This window comes from Nuphar pumila, chromosome 15 (assembly GCF_984573655.1).
Source record: "Nuphar pumila chromosome 15, dmNupPumi1.hap1.1, whole genome shotgun sequence".
In the NCBI taxonomy this organism is placed as follows: Eukaryota; Viridiplantae; Streptophyta; class Magnoliopsida; order Nymphaeales; family Nymphaeaceae; genus Nuphar; species Nuphar pumila.
Genome location: NC_143263.1, coordinates 35,821,520 through 35,844,639, shown reverse-complemented (window position 1 = coordinate 35,844,639; position 23,120 = coordinate 35,821,520). Strand labels below are relative to the sequence as shown.

Here is a 23,120-nt window from a genome sequence, read left to right as displayed (position 1 = left end):
ATAGCCGATGATGTGCATCTGGCCACGCATGAAGCACTGCAGCCGCAATTGCGTGATCACCATCTGTAAGTACAGCTTCAGGTTGCTTTTCGTTCATTGCTTGTGTAAATACTTTGAACAACCACTCAAAGCTTTCCTTGGTCTGGTCATACAAAAACGTGCCGCCTAATATACAACTTTGTGAGTGATGGTTCACTCCGACAAACTGCGCAAATGGCCATTGTCCAGTATTAATCTTTATTGTAGTATCAAATACAAGCACATCATTGAAGCATTCATAATCTACTCTTGACTTTGAATCGGCCCAAAACATGTTCACAACATATCCATCTTTATCCAGTTGCATTGCACTAAAGAAACCAGGGTCATTGCTTGATTTCTTCTGTAAGTAATCAACCAAAGAACATATTTCTTCATTCTTCATGTTATCTGTCCTCTTCCTTCTCAAGTGGTTTCTTAGATCCAAAGGTGTGAATGACACATTATCGCGACCACCGTCTATGTGGGCAAACAAATTATATGTCTTCCTTGGTGCAATGCCGGCGCTATCGGCTATTTCAGCCATTGCAGTATGTGCTACAGTTACTTTACGATGTGACCTTAATATAGGAGTCATAAATGATGCAGATAAATCATGATTATGATCACTGATTAAAGTACGAACTAGAAATTTCCCATTCGGATGTCTTCTCAAAACCATTCTGGTTTGACATTCACATCTTGATTCTGGCATGCTCTTTGTTGGATTTCCCAGTGATTTCTTTCAACCTTGCTTGGAACAAACATGTCTTTCTCACCATGACACCCTATGCATTTTTTGACCAAGAAAACTTTCTCACACTTAAGCCAACTTTTAAGGCATAATCATTGTAAAATTTATATGCAGCTTCCTCATTATTAAATTGCATTCCTTCTACCGGAACATAGTCAAATGTACTTCCATGTTCATTCGCAGTGCGTACACTTTTATTATGTGCACTGTCATGATATTCTACCTCATTATTGAATTGCATTTCTTCTACTGGAACATTCAAGTCAAGAGTGGGTCTAATGCCTGCACCCTTCTTATCATGTCATTAGTGCAGATGTTCAATTCTTCAGTTGCGTCATTAGTATAGATGTTCAATTCTCCATAACTTTCAATTGATTGAGCTAGATCATCTTCATTACAACCTGATGATAAGCTCAACAATGTTATAAGAAATATATCAGTTTGTGTTGCCAGCAAAATAGCAAACAAATCGATATTAACTAGCAAAACAATATCTCACAAATCGGTAGTATGTTACTAATACAACGGTTTGAGATACAATGCATATAATGAGTGAATGTAGGATACCTAATGGGGTAGAGGCCCTTCCTAGCATTTGTAAACAAGCATTCTTGTCAACAGGGCCGAGCGTCTTACAAATATCGATAAGTTTCCAACCATCGTAAGAACAAGATCTACCTGCAGTAACAAAACAATGCCTAAATGGCACACAAGACGACATGCATTCTTCATCGACAACATGATGAGATGGAAAACTACTCAGAATGTTTGTGCGTCATTGCTTTCTTCCATAATGCCTAACGACAACGTAAAAGAAGAGAAGACACGAGAATGTTTTGTAAGCAATATATCATGTTGTGTTAGCAAGCACATACGTTTACTACAATTTAATCAGGATGCATATAACAACGGATACCGATAAGGGTTAGCAAGTCAAAGAATCAATTTAATGAATGACAGTATAAAAGCAAGTGCAGTTTGATATTTGCTTATACTGAGCATCAAGTTGTCACTTACCATGCCAATAAAAGACACGAAATGTCGTACATGTGTGTTGACGATAACACTGTCAGTAGATCCAAGAGGCTGTGAAACGAGTTCAATACAAATCGCTGACAGAGCATCGATTTGTATTGAACTCGTAACGATGTGTTTCTGCACGCACACATTTTCAAAGTCTGTGTACAAATATCTTATGAATACATATTACAAAACATATAATATCTTACAAATCGATATACATATCGAATAATATATTGAAAATCGATACAGCAGTTCAGCATAATAATTTACAAATCAACAACACAAAACCATAATATCTAAAAGGTCGATAAATATATCGCACAATAAATTACAAATCGATACGGAAGAAATTGAGCATAATAGCAAACAAATCCAATTTAACTAACAAAACAGTATCTCACAAATCGGTAGTATGTTACTAATACAACAGTTTGAGATACAATGCATATAATGAGTGAATGTAGGATACCTGATGGGGTGGAGGGCCTTCCTAGCATTTGTAAACAAGCATTCTTGTCAACAGATCCCAACGTCTTACAAATATCGATAAGTTTTCAACCATCGTAAGAACAAGATCTACCTGCAGTAACAAAACAATGCCTTAATGGCACACAAGACGACATGCGTTCTTCATCAATAGCATGATGAGATGGAAAGCTACTCACGACGCCTTAGTGACACTGGTTGGAATGTTTGTGCATCATTGGTTTCTTCCATAATGCCTAACGACAACGAAAATAAAGAGAAGACACAAGAATGTTTTGTAACACAAGGCAGACACGAGAAGGCGACAATGTGTTGTAAAACAGGATACAAAACAAGGCGGAAACCTCGACTGGAGACGAAGGCAAAGTTTGCGTTGACAATGGGAGATACTGTTACAACAGATGGCGCAAGAGTTTAATGAATAGAGAATGTCTATACCTTAAATAGTTAACATCAAACTTTCTGGATGGAGGACTTTTTTCCTTTTCTCAAACTGTAGTTTCCCAACTTTTGAATGAAGGATATTTTTGTCATTTCCTCGAACCGTCATTTCAGGGCAAGAAAAGCAAGTAAGGGTGATTAAGTCTTTGTAACAGCACCAGAGTCCGATGCAAAGTTATGTCAACATACACGGGAATACGAGCCCTATGTGCATAAATATGTGGCGCTCATTCGCCCCCCTGAACACAGACGTGGGATTCGGTGAATCATCGGAGAACATACACCACCCTCCCCTCCTAGTCACTATGTTCCTTTTATTTGGGGTTCGTTTCACAATAATTCTGGTTTCACCGTTTTCTATTGGCTTCTTAAAAGGAGACAAAAAATAACGTGGGTTAAGATTTGGTCAGGTCACCATTACGTATAAATGAGTTTTTTTTTACTTTTTTAGTTGTTTCACCTTATAGATGTGATCTACATGGTTTAGTTGGTGGGAAACAACTCTTGGATGTCCAATTACGGAAAGTAGGCACGTTTTTATGAGAATCAACAACTTACAATATGTAATAATTTCTTGGTTCATAAAATTATTATTTTAGTTAAAAAAAACACAATCCAATGGCCAGTTCTTAGCATTTGGACCATTTTAAATTCATCCATGAGATCCACATCAATCAACATGACTCATACATGTGATTTTCAACTCATTCAGGCGATCAAGTAGACACGATCAAATGTTCCCCAGATAATGTCTTGTGGGTTGTGGTTGTAGCTCAAATTACCATCTTCATATAAGGTAAACTTGAATTCTTGAAACTAAAAATGATATGAAAAAATGACACATTTTTCGAAATACTCTCCTCATGTCTAATTTTGCAAATGCTTGACTTTTTTAAAACTTTTTTACCCTTCACACAAGTGAGCTTCTTAAGATTCGCACAATATATAGGTATGTTGTCCCGATCTCGCAACCTCTCACTAAAAAGTACATTCGCACAATGATTTTGAAGACCTCACAAAGTTCATATAACCAAATTTGCAAACCTACTATAGCAATCTGGGTAGCTTAACAAATATCATACAAAATTCACATATATAGACGGCATTTCTGAGCTACTGTGTGAATCACTTTTAAATAATTGATCCTTAAGGAGGTCCGCAAATGTGTGACGATATTTGCATATTAATGTTTGCAATGTCATATACCCTAAAAGGCTGCGTGTCATTCAAATTACTGCAATAAAGATCGGTATCACTATTTTGCCCACTTAGTTCTATATCTTCTGATCGTGTACAACATCAATTTTTTCATGAAAGTTCTTCATTGCTTGCACATCAAACTTCTAAAAAACTAATTGGTTTGGGAAACTGCATGCCCTCCGCGTGTTTGAGCTCAATATTTAGGACATCAATGTCGACCACTGTTTGAGATAGTTGGATGTTCGTCAAATGGTTGAGCTCAATAGATAATGTCTGAGATATATGCACATTTTCCATAGAATTCATGTCATTTCATTTATCAATAGCTTCTTATATATCACTTTCAACTGCTTTTTATGTAACTTTGTGAGCAACTAAGTAAATTTTGTTATTAAATAATATCGACTTTACATCATCATCATTTAAAACATTTATCTATATATTTTGGTTACTTATTTTAGAAAAATAACTATATTAAATGTTCAAAAACTATTCTACATATCTAGTTTTATGAGACATCAAAGCCATAAATTGTTTAATGCTATTATTTTGGATACTAATATCCATCTTTAAATAAGGTTATTAGTGTTACAGTAGTGTACTTTAACCCTTTTAGAGGCCATCATTAACGGCCTACACCAACCACACAACATAACATTCATCTAATGAAAATAGCATATTAAAAAAGGTTATCCATATATATTTCGTACATTCAATTAACAAAACTATCTACAATCACCCTTCTGAAAACCAACTATCCATAATAACCATCTAACCCTTATTCAATGCTTGTGCATAATCAACCCTAACCTGTTACACCAAGACAAAACCACAAAATATTAAAAAAAGGACAAACAAACAAACATAAATTATTTGCAACACTAAAATATATATTTATGTAAAAAAAAACCTCAAACATAGCAAACCATAAATTATAAATCTGATGTCAAATATTAAATAAAATAGTAAAACATATATAAAATATTCACAACAAGAGCCTAATCAGGAAAGTTGATGAGAATGATACTATAATCTCATCGAAACAGAGCAAAAAGAGTTTATAAAAATTGCAGTCAAGGGAGAGGAAAAAGGGTTAGGATTCTTTCTAAAAACAATAAAAAAAATAAAAAAGATAAAAAAATAATTTTATATATGATTCAACAAGCATGCAAATGTAAAAAAATTCACATGCTAAAAAATTGCACATGTCAACACATATTTATGGATCTCATTGAAGAGATTTTCGTTCAAGGAGATTAGCAAGCACTCTTCGTGAAGGTTGTACATTATTTGAGAAAGTAGCACCATATTTGCGATCTTTATATAAGAGTGCGAAGGTAGAGGACATTCAAAAAAATTATATGCAAATGTCACCATACATTTACGAACCTCCTTGATAATCATTTATTTAAAGAAGATTTGCATGGTAGATCGAGAATGGCATACTATATATGTGAATGTAGTATTTTATTTGCGGATATCGACCAAAATGCAAAGGTCGAGAACAATCACAAACATTAATATGTGAATGTCACTATACATTTGTGGACGTCCTTGATAATCAGTTACTTAAAAGAGATTCACATGGTATCGTCTATGTATGTGAATTTTGTATGGTATTTGTGAAGGTACACAGATTTCAGTTACAGGAGGTTTGAAAATTTGGTTATGTGAACTTTGCGAGGCTCATAAAGCCATCATGCGAGTATACTTTTTAGTGAGATGTTACGAGATCAGGACAAAGTACCTATATATCGAGCGAACCTCAAGAGGTTTAGTCTTGTGAAAGGTAAAAAAAGGTCCTAAAAAGTTGGGCATTTGTGAATTTGAACATTTCAAAAACTGTGGAGCATTTTAGAAAACATGTCATTTTTGCCGTACAATACAATCATTTTTCGTTCTTGAAACTGGTAGGGCTTATACATTTTCCCTTCTCTCTTGTGACTCGTGAATTCTCAGTTCACGTTATAATGCATCCAAAATTTCCTAATCAGCAAAAGCCCAAACGTGCCCTAAAATGACCCTTAAATTCATTGCTAATTCTATCATAACTCTTAAGGCCGGATATCGCAAGTCTACAGTAGATCCATCCTTGACTCAAACATTGGATCTTAGATCCCCATTTTCTATAATAAATTTAATATTTCTAGTTCAACTTTTGAGGGTGGGTCAGGCCAGAGATCCTAGATGTCAGATCATGGGTATTAAAAAATTGATTGATTCAAAGATCAAAGGTATTCAAACTCAACTTAAATATTCAACTGATAAGAATCCTAAGTTTCAAGTGATAAAGGGCCTGAGGAGAAGGTGTTGACCCTTTCGTCCCAGGTTAGACTCTCACCGAGTGTGCAAGTGCTTTTAACTAGTGGGCTATGTAAGAGCTTCAGTGTTGTTGACCCCACCTAGAGTTTACCTCGCAAAGGAGTGGGCCCATTAAGTGACCCGTAAAAATGCATGAATCCTATTCTCTTATACAATGTTATAAAATATACTAGAAAGAGTTTGTTATCAAACTTATCAGAATCAATAGGCATTTTGATGTATTCAAGGTCCACCAACTAGAAGGCTCTTGCATCAATCCATTCAACGATATCAAGCTTGTATTTTTTAGTCCCAAATGGGGGTTGGCGTAGTGGGGTGGGGCCTTGGCTGCTAGACAGGCAATCAAAGTTAGATTATCATCAATGTCACCCCTCTGCGTAAGTCAATGCATATCATAAGCCCCGAGGCAAGAGCCTTAGCCTCAAAGTTTTACGTTGCTAACATAACGACCATAAGTATGGTAGGCTAAGCCAATGTGACCAGGTCTTTGCGTTGAGTGTGGTTTTCTTGGGTTATGAATTCAAAAAAATAACTTATATTTTTTTACAATTGATGATCCACAAATGATAACTAGAGCAAGTGGCAAGCTCTCCAATCATAATTTCATAGTGTGGTTGGATCCTTTGCTTTTTTCGTGCTTATTAGCATGAAAGGAACCGTGGCATGCAAATCTTATTTGGGAAAGAACATTAGAAGTTGATGATATATTAAAATAGCAATTATAGCTACCACCAAAATCATAATAGTTATATATAATTTTGTCAATGGGTCACATATTAAATGAAATATTAAACGGATATGCTTGTTAAATGAATGTATTTCATTATTAATTGAATCGAGCATGCATAAATATCAATGATTAACCAATTTTGATTGTGTAAAGGTATAATGATTATATTATTGTATTGATTTTATAATAAAGCCTAATCAAAAGCATGCATAGAGTGTCACAAATATTGTTGCATATAAACCTTGAACGTGGTTGCATATTTGCATTGGCATGATTAACAAGAAAATTAATTAAAAAATCAAAATAAAATTAATTCTCTTGAGACTTATTTGAAAGAGTAAGCATAGTACAGACGATTATGTGAGATATTTAGCTTAGCATGAAATATTGTTTTTGTCCTTCATTCATAAGATCGATAAACGACAGAACTACCATGATTTATTCGGTAGGTAAAACTCATGAAAAAAATCTCATACATGAGAATAACAAGAATTAGTAACATCTAACTTAAATCCGTCAACTCTAACCCCAATTTGAGTCACAATACATGTCCAACTAAGATCCAAATCCTAGTACATGAAAATGTAGGATTCTAAGTAAATCAGATCGGATCAGGATTCAACTTTAATTGATCTCATTAAAATTTGACTAGGTCAAATCTGATTAGGTCAGACATGATATTGCCTAGATCCAACATGAGTACAACGCATTTGCAATCCTAGTTACATATTGGCACTCCTCGTTGCTCAAGATATTGTGTCAAGTAGAAGACACGATGCCAAGCATCATATGCTGTGTTTGATAATCTCCCGTAATTTCAAACTATAACCGTTAACTCATTCACCAAAGCGAGATAACCATCCCTTTTCAACTAAGAGGCAAACACGTGTTGCTAAAATATGGTTTTGCCAAAAGTAATGTTGAGGATGGAGTTGCAAAAAACATCTTGTGAACGGTGTTAGGGCTGCAAACTTCATTCCCAAAGCATAAAGTGGCAGGGGTTGTAAATGGTATCTCAATGTGTTTATCATGATCTACTTGCTAGAAAGCACACTGATTCTTTTAGTTGTGAAATTGTGATATAATGTGGACCATTGATTCTTGATGCAACATTACAATCACAAGATGTAAAACATGTTTTTTACTAAACTAATTATGCAGATTATAAGACTTGACCTGTAAAATATTCAATCAAATTTTAAAAAACTGGTAGAGTTTATTATATAGTAGGGCATTATCAGTAGCGGCAGAAAAATTCCACAGTAAAGGGGATTGGAAGCGACGCCATCAAAAGCAAACAAGCATGTGCAGTTTTAGTTTGTATACACCATTAGTGTAACCCAGTCACCATACAAAATTTGTGCTGCTCATCTAGCCACTCGCTTTAATGGATCCTTCTCCGTTTTTTCAGACCTGAAAACAACAGTTGTCAGTATCCTGACCCAGACTGGGAAATTCTTTTGAATGTGCCTGCAAAGTTGATTAGGGAGCTAAGCATGCTAAAGCTTTATTATTGTACCAAGGCAGTCCAACGTGTAGTCAAAATGTTGGCAAGCAGTACAGAAGCATGCAACATTTATATATTCAAATAAACATGCAATAAGAACATACAATCTCAAGACTTAAAGCAAGAACAAGTTTGCAGTTCAACAAAATAGAGCTAGTTACTCATTCAAGTTTGGTTAAGCCTCATGAGACCCGGATTCTCATGCAAATGAGAGTTTGAATCTCATTTTATTTGGTTTCTCACGGCAACCAAACAACATGGATTTTGGGTGTGAGAAACCAAATCATTTTGATTTGGTTTCTCACCATGCTGGCTTGTGATTTAGAATCATACACACAACCATCTTTTCAAGGGTGAACGTTTGGGCTCTCACGTTTAGCTTCTCACCATTTTCCTCTGCGCAAAACAGAGGATGATGCCCCTGTATGTTTTAACCAACAGCATACCACCAGTGGAAAATGGTGGAGCTCACCTGCCGAGTGGTCACCAGGAGATGAAGAACAAGTAGATTCTTTTTCTCTCTTTTTTTTTCTGAAACTGGAGCCACTCTGAAAATAAGGTTGAAGCGTGTGGAGCTTGTCAAATTATCACCAACAAGCTCCACCACTCCCTCCCGTCTTTTCAGGTGGACCCAGGTGAGAAGAAGCTCACCGGCAGAAAGGAATGGAACTGCTGGCGAGCTCCATCCCTCTCGGTGGAGGCTCACCGGGCCATCCCCATGGATTTTCGGGTGCACCCAAGCGAGAAGGAGCTCTCCGGCAAGCTCCATCCTTCTCTATGGGGGCTCACTGGGGTGCCCCATCCCTCTGGGTTTTTGGGTGGACCTAAGCAAGAAGGAGCTCCTTGGCTGGAACCACTGGCGAGATCCATCACTTTCTTCTGAGCCTCACCAAGGTATCCGCTTCTCTTGTCTGGGTTTTCGGGTGAACCCTAGCAAGGAGGAGCTCATCGGCTGGATCACCCAGTAAGCTCAATCCCCTCCTTGCTGGGGCTCGCCAGAGTGCCCACACCTTGTTGGTGAGCAGCTGAGTTGAGGCAAGTGTAGCTTGCCGGAAATCACTGCCAGCGAGCTCCACCTCTTCCTTACTGAGGCATGAGAAAATGAATCTCATGTTAAGCAACCAAACAAAGAAATTGGATTCCTTTCCTCACATTAAACAAGCAAGTCAGCAGGTGCTCGTGTGCCCGCACAACACAGGCATGCCTGCCTGCAGAGAGACAGAGTTGTGAATCTAGAATGATGTGATAATATACGGTCACTATACCATAATATAGTTTAGAAAAGCATAATTGCCAGATTGGTGCTCACAGATGATGGATCTAATATTAGGACATTTTGGGATAACAGTTGGCCCCTTCTCTCTGGTTTAAAAACATGAAATGTCATGCAACTGAACAATCTGAGGAAGAATGTTTAATCTCTCTCTACAGTCTGGCCTAGTGATGCACTTGAAGAGATAAAGGGATCAGAATCAGTTTGGAACCAGGTGTGATATCTGGAATCGGAGTCAGATTAGCATAGGGATATAAAAAGCTTTTACTAATCCGAGACTGGTCCAGATGTTAATCTGATTCAAATTCAGATGTTAAAAGAAATAAGAAAAACTAAAACCATAACAGATCCACTTAACTAATCAAACCAAATCTGACTAAACAATCCTTGGACGGTTGGATATCTAAACCAAACCCAGCCATTGATATCCCTAACGTTCATAACCTGTTACAGACCAGAAAGAAGAGTCCATTTCATTTCAAGGTTACACCAGTTTTTTGTGACAAAAGATTGGCCTTATAAACAAATGAAGGGACACGCACTCCCACCTTGGAAAAGGCAAATATGTGCAAATGATTACAACTTTTAGGGAGTTAGAGATCCAGGTCACTGATTACAATATAAGCGAAGGTTACGATACATACCTTTTTCGTTGTTGAAGCGGAAGCGGAAAACAGCGGATCGCTGATGCTTGTTTTTGCTCAACGGATGCGTGCCCTCACTTGGAGAGAACGACGATTCCACGAGTCCAAGTGCCCCACGACTCTCAAACGTCACCCTCTTCTTCTTGTTTCTTTTCACTGTGCATACACTGAGCACACTTTTTCTTTTCTGATGATGGGGTCCCTTTTTTTCTTAAGCACACACACAGTCCATCCCTCATTGTGTATTTCCCCCTTCTCTCCTCACGGAAATGAGAGAGTCCTCAGAAGATGGGGAGGTGGGTGGTTTCCAAACCGCCCCCTCCTCAAAAGGTGGGCCGGGTCCGGATCTCGCCCATCATGGGCGGACCCGGTCCCCAACCCAACATTCTCTCACTTGCACATGAAGGGAAGAGATCTCAGAAGAAGGAACACCAAACGTGTTCATATGATGAATAACATCAGGTATTCATACTGGCAAATGGACCGTGCAACCCGTGAGCTTAGGGAGTGGAGGCATATTATGTACCGATTAGTGTAACATAATAACCTAAACCTGCAAACAATAAGATAACACAAAGTATACCTGCACAAGTCAGGTAAGAAGCTCATTGTGTCTTAGATCAAATACATTTTTCACATTCTAGCATACTTAATCCCTCTGTACATATTATAGTGCTAAGCTATGCTAGACAAGACCTTTCATTATGTCACATGTTTTATCATAAACCCAACCATCCCCAGGATGTGGTAAAATAAACTAGCTTTTAACATGTGCATAATCTGAAAATGTCAAATGATCTTCCTTTCCAACTCTTATTTTTTTAATCAAGATAAGTTGCTTTCCCAGACATATTCTTTTAGACCGAATCATACATAGTCTTAAGCAACATGCTAAAGTAGCAACACTCATCTTTCTCCTTAAAATAAGGTCAAAAGTCAATAAGGACACCAAAATTTATATATATATATATATATATATATATATATATATATATATATATATATATATCAAGGACTCACACAATGAAGAAGCAAGGATCATTCTTCATTTCCTTTTGTGGTCGACTTATAGTTATGGTGCGACATACATGGTATGACTCACGTATTACAGCAAGACTTTCACACTCCAGTGAGTGTATGCATACACCATTTATTCTCTGTCGTACAGATCTATATTAGTTCAGTTCCTCTTCGAGAAACTAACTTGAGTCCTTCATGATGCACATTCCCATGCAATGTCTATCCAAGTCCTTAGATCTGGTCAACCAGGTTACCCTTGACATTTAGATAGCAAGGTCGATCTCTCCATATAGTTAAATATACACGAGACCTCATCCTAACCCAGTTAGGCGATGTATCCCATATACGTATATATGGCGGATATCATAACTCATTGTACTCCCACTCTTTTGAGTTATTATCACATGATATCCCCAAAATCCGACATGCTTATTAATTCAGCAACCTTGAATTTTGTTACATCTCATCTCAACCCACCTACAAGCAGCGTCTGAGGCGATAAATCTGTGTGAGAAGATTTATCTCAAACCTGGTAGCATACTCATATAGATGTGCAACATGCTATACAATAATCATAGAAAGAAATATGAATAAGATTAACATATCAAATCTTACAAATACCCATAGATTTTACATGTTTAACATAAGAATACCTATAGATCGACTTAGTAAAGGGATCTGCCACCATATCTTGGGTATTAACATATACTAAGGCAACCTTGCCTTTAGATACAATATCGCGTATATACTTGCATCTTGTGTCTATATGTTTGGTTCTATTGTGAAACTTGAGATCCTTAGCAAACACAATTGCCGCTTGATTATCACAGAATAAAGTCACTGGCAGTTTTGCTTCAGAAATGAGTCTCAAATGTTTGATGAATCTCCTTAACCAAACACACTCCTGCACTGCGAACGAGCCTGCAACAAATTCAACTTCCATTGTGGACAAGGCTACACACGTCTGCTTTTTGCTACACCAAGATATAACACCATTGTTCATCAAGAACACATAGCCAGACGTAGACTTACGCTCATCAGGGTCCCCGCCCTAATATGCGTCAGTATAGCCTACCACACGCATGTTACCAACATGGTAACAAAAAACTGAATTCGATGTGCCTTTAAGATATCTCATAATCCTCTTGACAACCTTCCAATGGGCTTGTCCTGGATTAGCTTGATATCTACTCACCAACCCTAATGCATAACATATGTTAAGTCGGGTGCACATCATAAGGTACATAAGGCTGCCTACTGCACTGGAGTAAGGGATTTTGCACATAGCTTCTATTTCTTTAGATTTCTTTGGACACATTTTAAGACTTAAATCATTCCCTTTTGCAACAGGAGTATCTATGGGTTTACAATCTTGCATATGAAATCATTCTAAGACCTTTATATATGACTCTTGTGAAAAGAAAGAAGTCTTTTTGAACGATCTCTTTTAATCTCTATGCCCAGCATAAAGCATGCTTCACCCATGTCTTTCATTTCAAAACCAATAGACAACCATTTTTTAATGGTTTTCAAAAACTCTAAATGATTACTAACCAATAAAATATCATTCTCATATAGAGTTAGAATTACAAATTTTTGATCTTGACGCTTAAGATAAACACAGTGGTCCTCGTCAATCATGGCAAAGTCATTGCACATGATGCTCTCATGAAATCTTAAATACCACTGTCTGGATAATTGCTTCAATCCATAAATAGATCGTTTGAGCTTGCATACTTGCATACTTTGCGCTCAAATCCAGCAGTTATAAACCCCTCAGGTTGTTCCATATATATCTCTTCATCCAGTTTTCAATTTAGGAATGTTGTCTTAACGTCCATTTGATGTAATTCTAAATCCATATGTGACACTATGGCTAACAAAAGGCGAATAGAGGTCAATTTGACCACAGGAGAAAATGTTTCTTCATAGTCTATTCTTGCCATCTGTGTGTATCCTTTAGCAACCAAACGAGCTTTATATCGCTCGATTGATCCATCGACATTCCTCTTAATATTGAGAACTCATTTGCTCCCAATAGGTTTTCTTTCCTTTGGAAGATTAACAAGATCCCAGACCTCATTTGCTGCCATGGATTTCATTTCTTCTTCCAATTCTTTACGCCATTCATCCCTTTTTGAACAAGACAGAGCATCTCTAACACTCTTAGGTATCCCATCATCTTGGGGTATGACCACAAAGGCTTACCCTTCGATTTGAAATCTCCGGCGAGGAATTCTTTTCCTTAAACTCTTTCGAGTTGCTAGATCTTCTTTAAAAACGATATCCACTTGAGTGTTACTCCCACTATCCAATAGTGGTATAGACACATCATCTTGTGTCTCTAAAACATGATGATCAATCTCATTAGATTGTTCTTCATCATCCAATTCATAGAACTGGAAGTGACGCTCTATCTCTCCTCTTTTAGGAAAGTCACTTTCAATAAATGTGGCATCTCTAGAATCTATCTCAGAAATACTTTCATCTGTATTCTCTCCTAAGAATACATATTCTTTCGAATGTTCACAGTATCTTGTAAAGATACACTTCTTTCCCCTAGGACCCAATTTTCCATATTGATGGGAAAGATTATGGACATATGCAGCAGACCCCCAAGGTCTGAGATGAGCCAAATTTGGCTTTCTGCCTTTCCATAGTTCGTAGGGAGTTGAAAAAATAGATTTAGATGGTACACGATTTAATACATGAGCAACAGTCAACAAACAATCACCCCAAAAAGAAATGGGTAAATTTGCCTGCACCATCATGGACCTGACCATCTCTAAGAGGGTCATATTCCTCCTTTCTGCAACACTATTTTGTTGCGGAGTTCGAGTAGTAGTTAATTGTCTATCTATCCATTTATCATCACACAATTCTTTGAATTGTTCGGATAGATATTCACGTCCATGATCTGTTCTCAAAGCCTTGATCCTACGATCAAGTTGATTCTCCACCATGTTCATAAAGGATCTAAAGCAATCCAATGCTTCAGATTTATGTGAAATTAAATACACATGGTTAAATCGTGTATAATCATCAATAAAAGTGATGAAATAAGAAGCTCCATGTCTCGTTGTCACATTCATTGGCCCACATATATCTGAATGAATTAATTGAAGAGGATAGGTTGCTCTAATTGCCTTTCCAAAAGGCAATCGAGTTGCTTTGCCAGCAGGGCAATGCTCACATATAGGTATTTCAATTTTCGCAAGGGATCCCAAAAGACCATCTCGTGCGAGCCTATCCATTCTCTTTTGCCCTATATGTCCAAGTCGAGCATGCCATACAGATACATCCACATCCATATTATTAGCAGTTGAAACAAGAGAAAAACATTCATCACTGACATTCAAACTTATAAGTTCAGTGTCCAACACATAGAAACCATTCATTAAGAAACCAAAAGCAACTAAAGTTTGTCCACAAATGATGTCAACATTGACATCTCCAAACACAAGTTTATAGTTTAACATAGACAAAGAAGAAACTGAAATCAAATTTCGTCGAATATCTAGAACATGCAGAACATCATATAATAATAAAGATCGTCCACCTCACAAATCCAATTTGCAAGTCCCGATCCCTTTGAGTTCTGCTTTAGTGTTGTTTCCCAGGAACAACCACTTCGAACCAGATGGCATATTCCTGTATTCGATGAAGTTTGTGCGGTCTTTGGTCACATGGTCGATGGCTCCTGAGTCTACAATCCACATAGGATTAGTTTCAATAATCAGTGCACAACTACAAACATTTGCACGTAACACAGGAGTTTTAAGAGAATATACCTTCTCCTGCTCATGACATTCACGGGCATAGTGACCCAAATTGCCACACTCAAAACATTTCACATTTGCCTTATCTTTCTTGCTTCCACGGTTCCCAGAGCGCTGATAAGGCTTCTTTTCTTGCTCTTTGTCTTGTCACTTCTTGTTACCCTTCTTGAACCTCCTTGGTCCATGAAATTTTTTCTTAAAAGATTTTGGCCTTTTAGAGCTTTCTGTCACATATGCCCTCATGCTAGATGATTGAGTCGCTTCGAGGTGATCATTTTCCAGCTCTACATGACGGGCTATATCATCGAAAGTCTTAATACTTTCGTTATGAGTCATATTTATTTTCATATGCTCACAACTATGTAGCACAAACCTAATCACAACCTGGACCTGTTGCTCATCTGTAAGGGTATGACCAGCACTATTAAGCTCTTTAATCATATTTGCCATCTCCTTGAGATGTTGACTCATAGTGTGTTGAGGGGACTTCTTGTATGAATCGAACCTGATGGTCAGCCTTCTTAGCTTTGCGGCTGATGTTCCCCAAAACTTATCTTTAAGGGTCATCCACATCTGTTGAGCAGTCTTATAATGCTCAAATTGGCACATAATGTCATCCAGCATAGAACATAGCATGGTGACACGCGCAACAGTATTCATGCGCTTCCATTTCTCATAGGTCTCCATGTCCCTACGAGATTGTGCCCCATTACCAATTTTAGGTCGATCCATAGTATGGTTGAGAGCCTCCAAGGCCTCAGACTCCTCCAGTGTAAACTGAATCTTTCTATGCCATATGTCATAGTTATCACCATTCGGTTTCTCAATCCGTGCTAAATCCATTATGGATTGACTTGGTGCAGCCATGTTCTTATAAAATAAGAGTAAAACAATGCGCAAATATGTTATTCAATCATGTTATGATCTAATCATTAGCACATCTATATGCAGTCATAATCACATGATTAGATAACATATAATTTTCACAGGGCGTGGAATCGAAAGCTCACTGGGACTCGACCTGCGACCTGTGCTGCAGGACGGGGAGCAATGCCTGCGGCCTGTGCCGCAGAGCCTCACCCAAAGCCGGGCCTGCGCCGTAGGAGCCCATCAGGCCGAAAGCCAGGCCTACGACCTAGCCGTAGAGCCTGCGGCTGCAGTAACCCGCATGATCTGCAGGGTCCCGAATCTAGCCCGGGCACAAGAGCCGGCCGATCCCATGCCTTGATCGTGTGTGGCTTCAGCCACACGATAAAACAACTATGCCTTGATTGACGCCTTGCTGCAAGCGACCACCAAGAACGAGAATACATCCACAAGTAAAAAACGACATCCATAAAACTGAATGCTCTGATACCAATGAAGGTTACGATATATACCTTTTTCGTTGTTGAAGCGGAAGCGGAAAACAGGGGATCGTTGATGCTCGCTTTTGCTCAACAGATGCATGCCCTCACTTGGAGAGAACGACGATTCCACGAGTCCAAGTGCCCCACGACTCTCAAACGTCACCCTCTTCTTGTTTCTTTTCACTGTGCATACACTGAGCATACTTTTTCTTTTCTGATGACGGGGTCCCTTTTTTCTTAAGCACACACACAATCCATCCCTCACTGTGTATTTCCCTCTTCTCTCCTCATGCAAATGAGAGAGTCCTCAGAAGATGGGGAGGTGGGCGGTTTCCAAACAGCCCCCTCCTCAAAAGGTAGGCCGGGTCCGGATCTCGCCCATCATGGGCGGACCCGGTACCCAACCCAACAATAAGGCTAACAGTAAACTCAATTTGAAAAGGTCGGCGAAGCCCTCAGCACAACACCTATAGATGGCTAAAACATCAGATACAAAATTTCCTTCCATTTAGATTGGAAAGGGATGTTTTCTAATAGAGGTATATACTGAACCTAGCTCCTATTCAACACTTCTTGTCGTACATTGCTACAAAAGAATTCAAATGACCTAGTTCGTGTCCATTATGATTAGTAGTTTTCATAAACAACACTTCACAAAAACTGTAGTTTATGATCCAATCCCTACAAATGAGATCTAATTGCAAACACCAGCACCTAGCAATAAACAATTTGAGTTGCAGGTTCTCAATGAAATTAATCCAGCTTTCCAAACAACAGCTCTCTTGACAATCAATAAAGGCAATCTTACTAAATATGATCTCCTTAACAAGAATGAAACACTAAACACAAATTCTTCACAAAATCTGAAAAGGACTGTACAAAGCCACAATAATATTCATAACCCAATTACACAACACATCATAACTACACACTCTAACTATTCTCTGCCAAAAAGCAATTCCACATAAAGAGTTTCCGGATATGCATATTTTAGTCTTAGGATCTAAACTCTGATTTTTAAAAGATATCAGGAAACTACTATAACCACTCATTTATGACAAAAAATTATAATGCCTTTCTGCAGTAGGTCACTCATATGGACCAACCAAGTAATATGACATAAATAACTCAACTGCGAGTTGGGTGTCCCTCATGGTATCAGGAAAGAGGAAAAAACAAAGCTGCCACTGATTTTCCACTATGTACTCATATTATCTAGTGTATCTAGCACTCTTTTCGTCTGATAATTGTTATATGGAGAAAATGGCACTGGCACAAAATGCTAAAGATTATTTGGCTTGTACATACCCTGTGAAGAAATTCTTCAAAGTAATCAGGTTCTCAAAAATGGATCTTATAGGTAGATCAAAGAAATTTATCAAAACAAATTGAAAACCAGTCACATCTAATTTCTAATACCATCAGCAACTTACAAGCCAAGCACATCCTTTTGACGACTACAGGCATAGAATGAGGAGAATTAAGATTTTTCAACTAATAAAAGTTCTATACAGAATTCAAAAAATGCATCCCAACTTGACTCAAAACAGAAATGTAATCATTCACAAGTGCTGTCTACTAGGGGAACTTCAACTATGCATGACTGTTTCATTGCTAAAATATGGCAATGATCATCCAGTATAATATAGCCGCAACCATAATCATTATCAACAAATCGAGAAAAAAGGCACTTTACTAAGCAGATGGCCGGAGCAATAACCCTCAAAAAACTACAATTCTGAACGTGAAAGCTATGCCCGTTTATCTTGAGGCATATCATCAGGCATATTCTATGTCACATGGGTGTGGGTAGGGGTGGCAAAACCTGACACGACCCGCCAACCCGCCTCTTAGGCGGGTTCGGGCTGGGCTTAAGCCAACCCGTTTAATAAACGGGTCAACCCGTCTAACCCGTTTATTAAACGAGTCGGGTTCGGGTTGGGGGTATGCCAACCCGTCTGACCCGTTTAATAAACGGGTTAGGCGGGCGGGTCAACCCGCCGACCCATCCGCCAACCGGCCAACCCGACCCGCCAACCCGTTTTCCCGACCAAACCGATTTATTAAACGGGTTGGCGGGTCATGTCGGGTTAGCCGTTTATTAAATGGGTCGGGTTAGTATTTGCCACAGCCGACCCGTTTAATAAACGGGTCGGGTTCGGGTTGAGGTATGCTGACACGCCAACCCGACCCGATTGTCACCCCTAGGTGTGGGTGCAGGTGCGGGTGCGGGTGCGGGTGCGGGGGTGCGGCACTTTCAAAAAACTTGGGTGCAAGGGTGCGGCAAAAAAAAAATTATATATATATATATATATATATAGTCCAAAAGTTGGACATAAATGACCCTAGGTGCGTTGACCACACCCAGGGCAGGTTGACCTCACCGGGTGTTGCACCCGTGTCGCGTTGCGTCGACACGGTTGCGGCACCCAGTTGGCTGAGTCCCTCTGATATAGGGCATATTCTGGTGTCCTGACTAAAACCATCGTTTGCAATTCAGAGATAAAACAAACATGAAGCCAGTGTTATAAAAAACGTGCCTTGAGGCGCAAAAGGCGCGCCTCACCTTGAGGTGCGTCCGTCTCTGCCTCAAGGCACAAGCCTGATGTGCAAAAAAAAATTACAAAAAGATTTCTGAGACATGATCAACAATATTTTTGTAGGTTAATCTCATATATTTTTCAGTTATTTCAATTATGTAATTAGTTTCTTAGTATATTACTATATTTTAACTTTTGTTGGTCAATTTCGTATATTTTTCAGTTATTTCAGTTATGTAATTAGTTTCTTAATATATTTTCAGTTATGTAATAAGTTTTTTAGTTACTTTTATATGTTAATCTCATACTTTTTAGAATAATCTCATATATTTTAACTTTTGTAGGTTAATCTCATATATTTTCCAGTTATTTCAGTTATGTAATCAGTTTCTTAGTATATTTTAACTTTTGTTGGTTAATCTCATATATTTTCCAGTTATGTAATCAGTTTTTAGTTACTTTTATATGTTAATCTCATATTTTTTAAAATAATCACATATATTTTAACTTTGTTAGGTTAATCTCATATATTTTCCAGTTACGTAATCAGTTTTTAGTTACTTTTATATGTTAATCTCATATTTTTTAGAATAATCTTATATTTTAACTTTTATTGGTTAATCTCATATATTTTCCAGTTATATAATCGGTTTCTTAGTATATTTTATCTTTTGTTGGTTAATCTCATATATTTTCCAGTTATGTAATCATTTTTTAGTTACTTTTATATGTTAATCTCATATTTTTTAGAATAATTTCATATATTTTAACTTTTGTAGGTTAATCTCATATATTTTCCAGTTATTTCGGTTATGTAATCAGTTTCTTAGTATATTTTAACTTTTTTGTGTTAATCTCATGTATTTTCCAGTTATGTAATCAGTTTTTAGTTACTTTTATATGTTAATCTCATATTTTTAATACTTATTTGAGATTTTCTATTTCTTATTTGTTGTTATTTCATCAATAAAGAATTTCTTTATTTATTTGCATTTTTAGATATTTTTTTATAATTTTTTAAAAGTTTTCAAAAAAAAATATTTGAGGCTTACGCTTTACGCCTTGCCTCGTTTTTTGGTGGAGCGCCTCACTACTCCTCAATGCTTTTCACAACACTGCATGATGTTGTGCTTATAAGCAATGTGTGGAACAAAGGAATCCACAAATCTCCGCTACTTCAGATCACAATATCTACATTTCACAGTAAAACTGAATGTACAACAGTTAACGAGAATGATTTGTTCTTTGCAGACAACATGCATCTGATTATCAACACGACAACACGACTTTTCAGCACACTATAATGACACATTATGGGGTGTTTGATTGTGCGTCGTGTGGGATGCTGCAGCTGTGGAATGGTGAATCATCGTTCCATCACCCCCTCCCCCCACCCCCACTTGATACGTCGAGAACTGCACGGCGGGAACGCTAAAAAAAATCGGGCAAGGGTGTCTAACCCTCTCTCTCCCCCCTTTCTTCCTTCTTTCCCTTCTTCGTTCCTCTCTCTCTCTTCTTCTTTGTTACTTGTTCTTCGTCTTCTCAGGTTAGGGCTTTGATGATGGCTCTCAATAAGAAATTTCTTTGATTAGGGTTTTGAATCAAATTTTTTTAATTAGAGTTTTTTATATTTAGTTCGATTAGGGGTTTTGTTGATTTTATTAGGTTTTTATTTGATTTTCTTTGATTAGGGTTTTTTCCTTTGATTTTCAGTGATTAGCAAATATCTTTAATTAGGGCTTTTGATATTTAATTTAATTAAGACTTTTTCCCTTTAATTTTCTTTGATTAGGGGTTTGAATCAAATATCTTTAATTAGGCGACTTTGATATTTATTTTGATTAGGGATTTTCTTTTATTTGATTAGGGTTTTTTCTTTAATTTTCTTTGATTAGGGTTTCTTAATTTGATTAGAGCTTTTCTTATATTTGATTAGGTTTTGAATTAGGTTTTTTTATATTTAATTTTATAGTTTATTTATGATTTCTTTATTTTATGGTTTATTTTCCTTGTAGTTTAGGGTTTTTTGGTTTATTTATGATTTATTTTCTTGCATTTTAGGGTTTTATGATTTATTTGTAGTTTTTGCATTTATTTATAAAAAATATGAATTCTTATTTTTTCTCAAATTACCCAAAATTTAACATTTTTTGGTGCTTGAATACAGTTTGAGATCCATATTTGAGACTAAAATTCATGATTTTTTAATAAACTTTCATAATTAGATCCAACATGACATCAATTAAAGTATTTATATATTAAAATATATCAATTTTTATTTTTTTTCAAATTACCCAAATTTTAAACATTTTTTACTTTTTAGATCCATATCCGGAGATAAAATTCATAATAAACATGTTAAAACACTTATGGTGGGCAGATTGAGTCATCCGATCAAGTTACAAGTTAACCGACTCATTATCCATATGTGTCCAAGTTGTCCGCACACCATAAAAATCAAACGTCGAAAACAAGGAACATAACTTCTTGTCCAATAAAAACAAAGGCATAGTACAATTGTTACAGAATAAACAAAACATGTGTTGTGTCTGTCTTGTTTGATGGCTGTCTAGGATTGGACGAAATAAACAAACAGAACGGAACAAAATATTGGTTCTGTTCGTTTGATTCTTTTTGTTCCAAGTCCAACAAATGTCCTATGTTTGATGGGGGAAGAATAAAGAAGACTAAAAAAACCTAATGAATGAAAAAAAAAACTTAATAACAAAAACCCCTAATCTAAGAAAACCCTCACATATGAAAACCTAAAAATGTCCTAAAAAGAAATTTTGATTCAAACCTTAATAAACTTAATAAAAGAAGAAGAAGAAAGAAGAAAGAAGAAAGAAAAAAGAAAAAAGAAAAAAGAAAAAAGAAAAAAGAAGAAAGAAGAAAAGAGGAAGAACTTGGCGGCCTCTCATCCTGGCCTTGCGTTGCCTCGACGGCAGCCTCATCCCCAGTGGCCTCACATTGCCTCGACGACGGCCTCATCCCCGTAGCTGGTGACTTCTTGGCTGCAAAGGAGAGAGAGTCGGGGACCCCACCCTAGACTTTTTTTTTTTTAACATGGGTTCCCGGTGTCTTGTTATTTTTGTAACAGTGGGAGTGGTGTTACGAAAATAACACCTTTTTAAGTATGCGGCGGACGCCGATGTTTGTTGAAATCACAGTGTCCAGTGTTCATTTGGTCCCATTTCGAGCGGGGGAACAGTGATTCAAACGTACCCTTACAACGGGATCTAATCCCACTAAATTCTCTGGCCGTCTTTTCAACAACAATGTAGAATTTCAGTAAAATAGGGATTTGATTCGGCCGAATTCCTCGAATCCAAGCACACCATAAAACTTATACCAAGGAAGCCACCAATCCCAGATCAATTCGATTATCGCCGTTTCATCTCATCTTAAGTTTCGAAGAAAAGGGGAAAGCAAGTCGAAAATCGCATCGATAGAGTCGAATCGAATGACGGAGAGGGTAATAATAATAATAATAATAAGAAGAAGAAGAATAGGGGATTTGGGGTTTGAGTTTTTGGGGATACCTTGAAGCCCTCGGAGCGGAGGCACTGGAGGTGGGCTTGGATCCACTTGGAGCAGGCTTCCTCACCGTGCTGGACCACGCAGTCGTCTCTGAGCCGCTTGGTCTCGGGGCATGCGCAGCATATCTTCTTCTTCGGCTTCTTCTTCGACTCTTCTTCCTCCTGCTGCTGTAGTTGAGCAACCGCCGGTGCTGCTGATGATGATGGAGAAGCTTCTTCCTTCTTTTTGTTGGCCTTCGCGAAGCTCAGATCGATCGCACCCATCTCTCTCTCTCTCTCTCTCTCTCTCTCTCCTTTATGGTGGTGGCAAGAAAGCAGAAGGAAACGGCGCCTCCGCGTTGTTCGCGTGGGTTGGTGATCGCCAACATTGAAATTTTGCCGCCCAATAGGTTCTGCCGTTGATGTTACGTTACTCAGCGTTTGGAAAGGGTGAAAAGTTGATACTTGTTTTTTTCTTATTTATAAAAGACGGTTAGATTTTGAGAATTTACACTT

At 37.6% G+C, this 23,120-nt stretch overlaps 1 long non-coding RNA gene across 1 annotated transcript; it reads right to left on the bottom strand.

Annotated features, from left to right (window-relative positions):
- Positions 1 to 4,473: 4,473 nt before the first annotated feature.
- On the bottom strand, positions 4,474 to 22,915 carry LOC149815124 (uncharacterized). Its single transcript, XR_016427828.1, has 2 exons — positions 22,629 to 22,915; positions 4,474 to 4,732 (listed from the first exon to the last, which is right to left on the bottom strand). It is a non-coding gene; the product is annotated as an uncharacterized LOC149815124 (long non-coding RNA).
- Between the last annotated feature and the right edge of the window lie 205 nt (positions 22,916 to 23,120).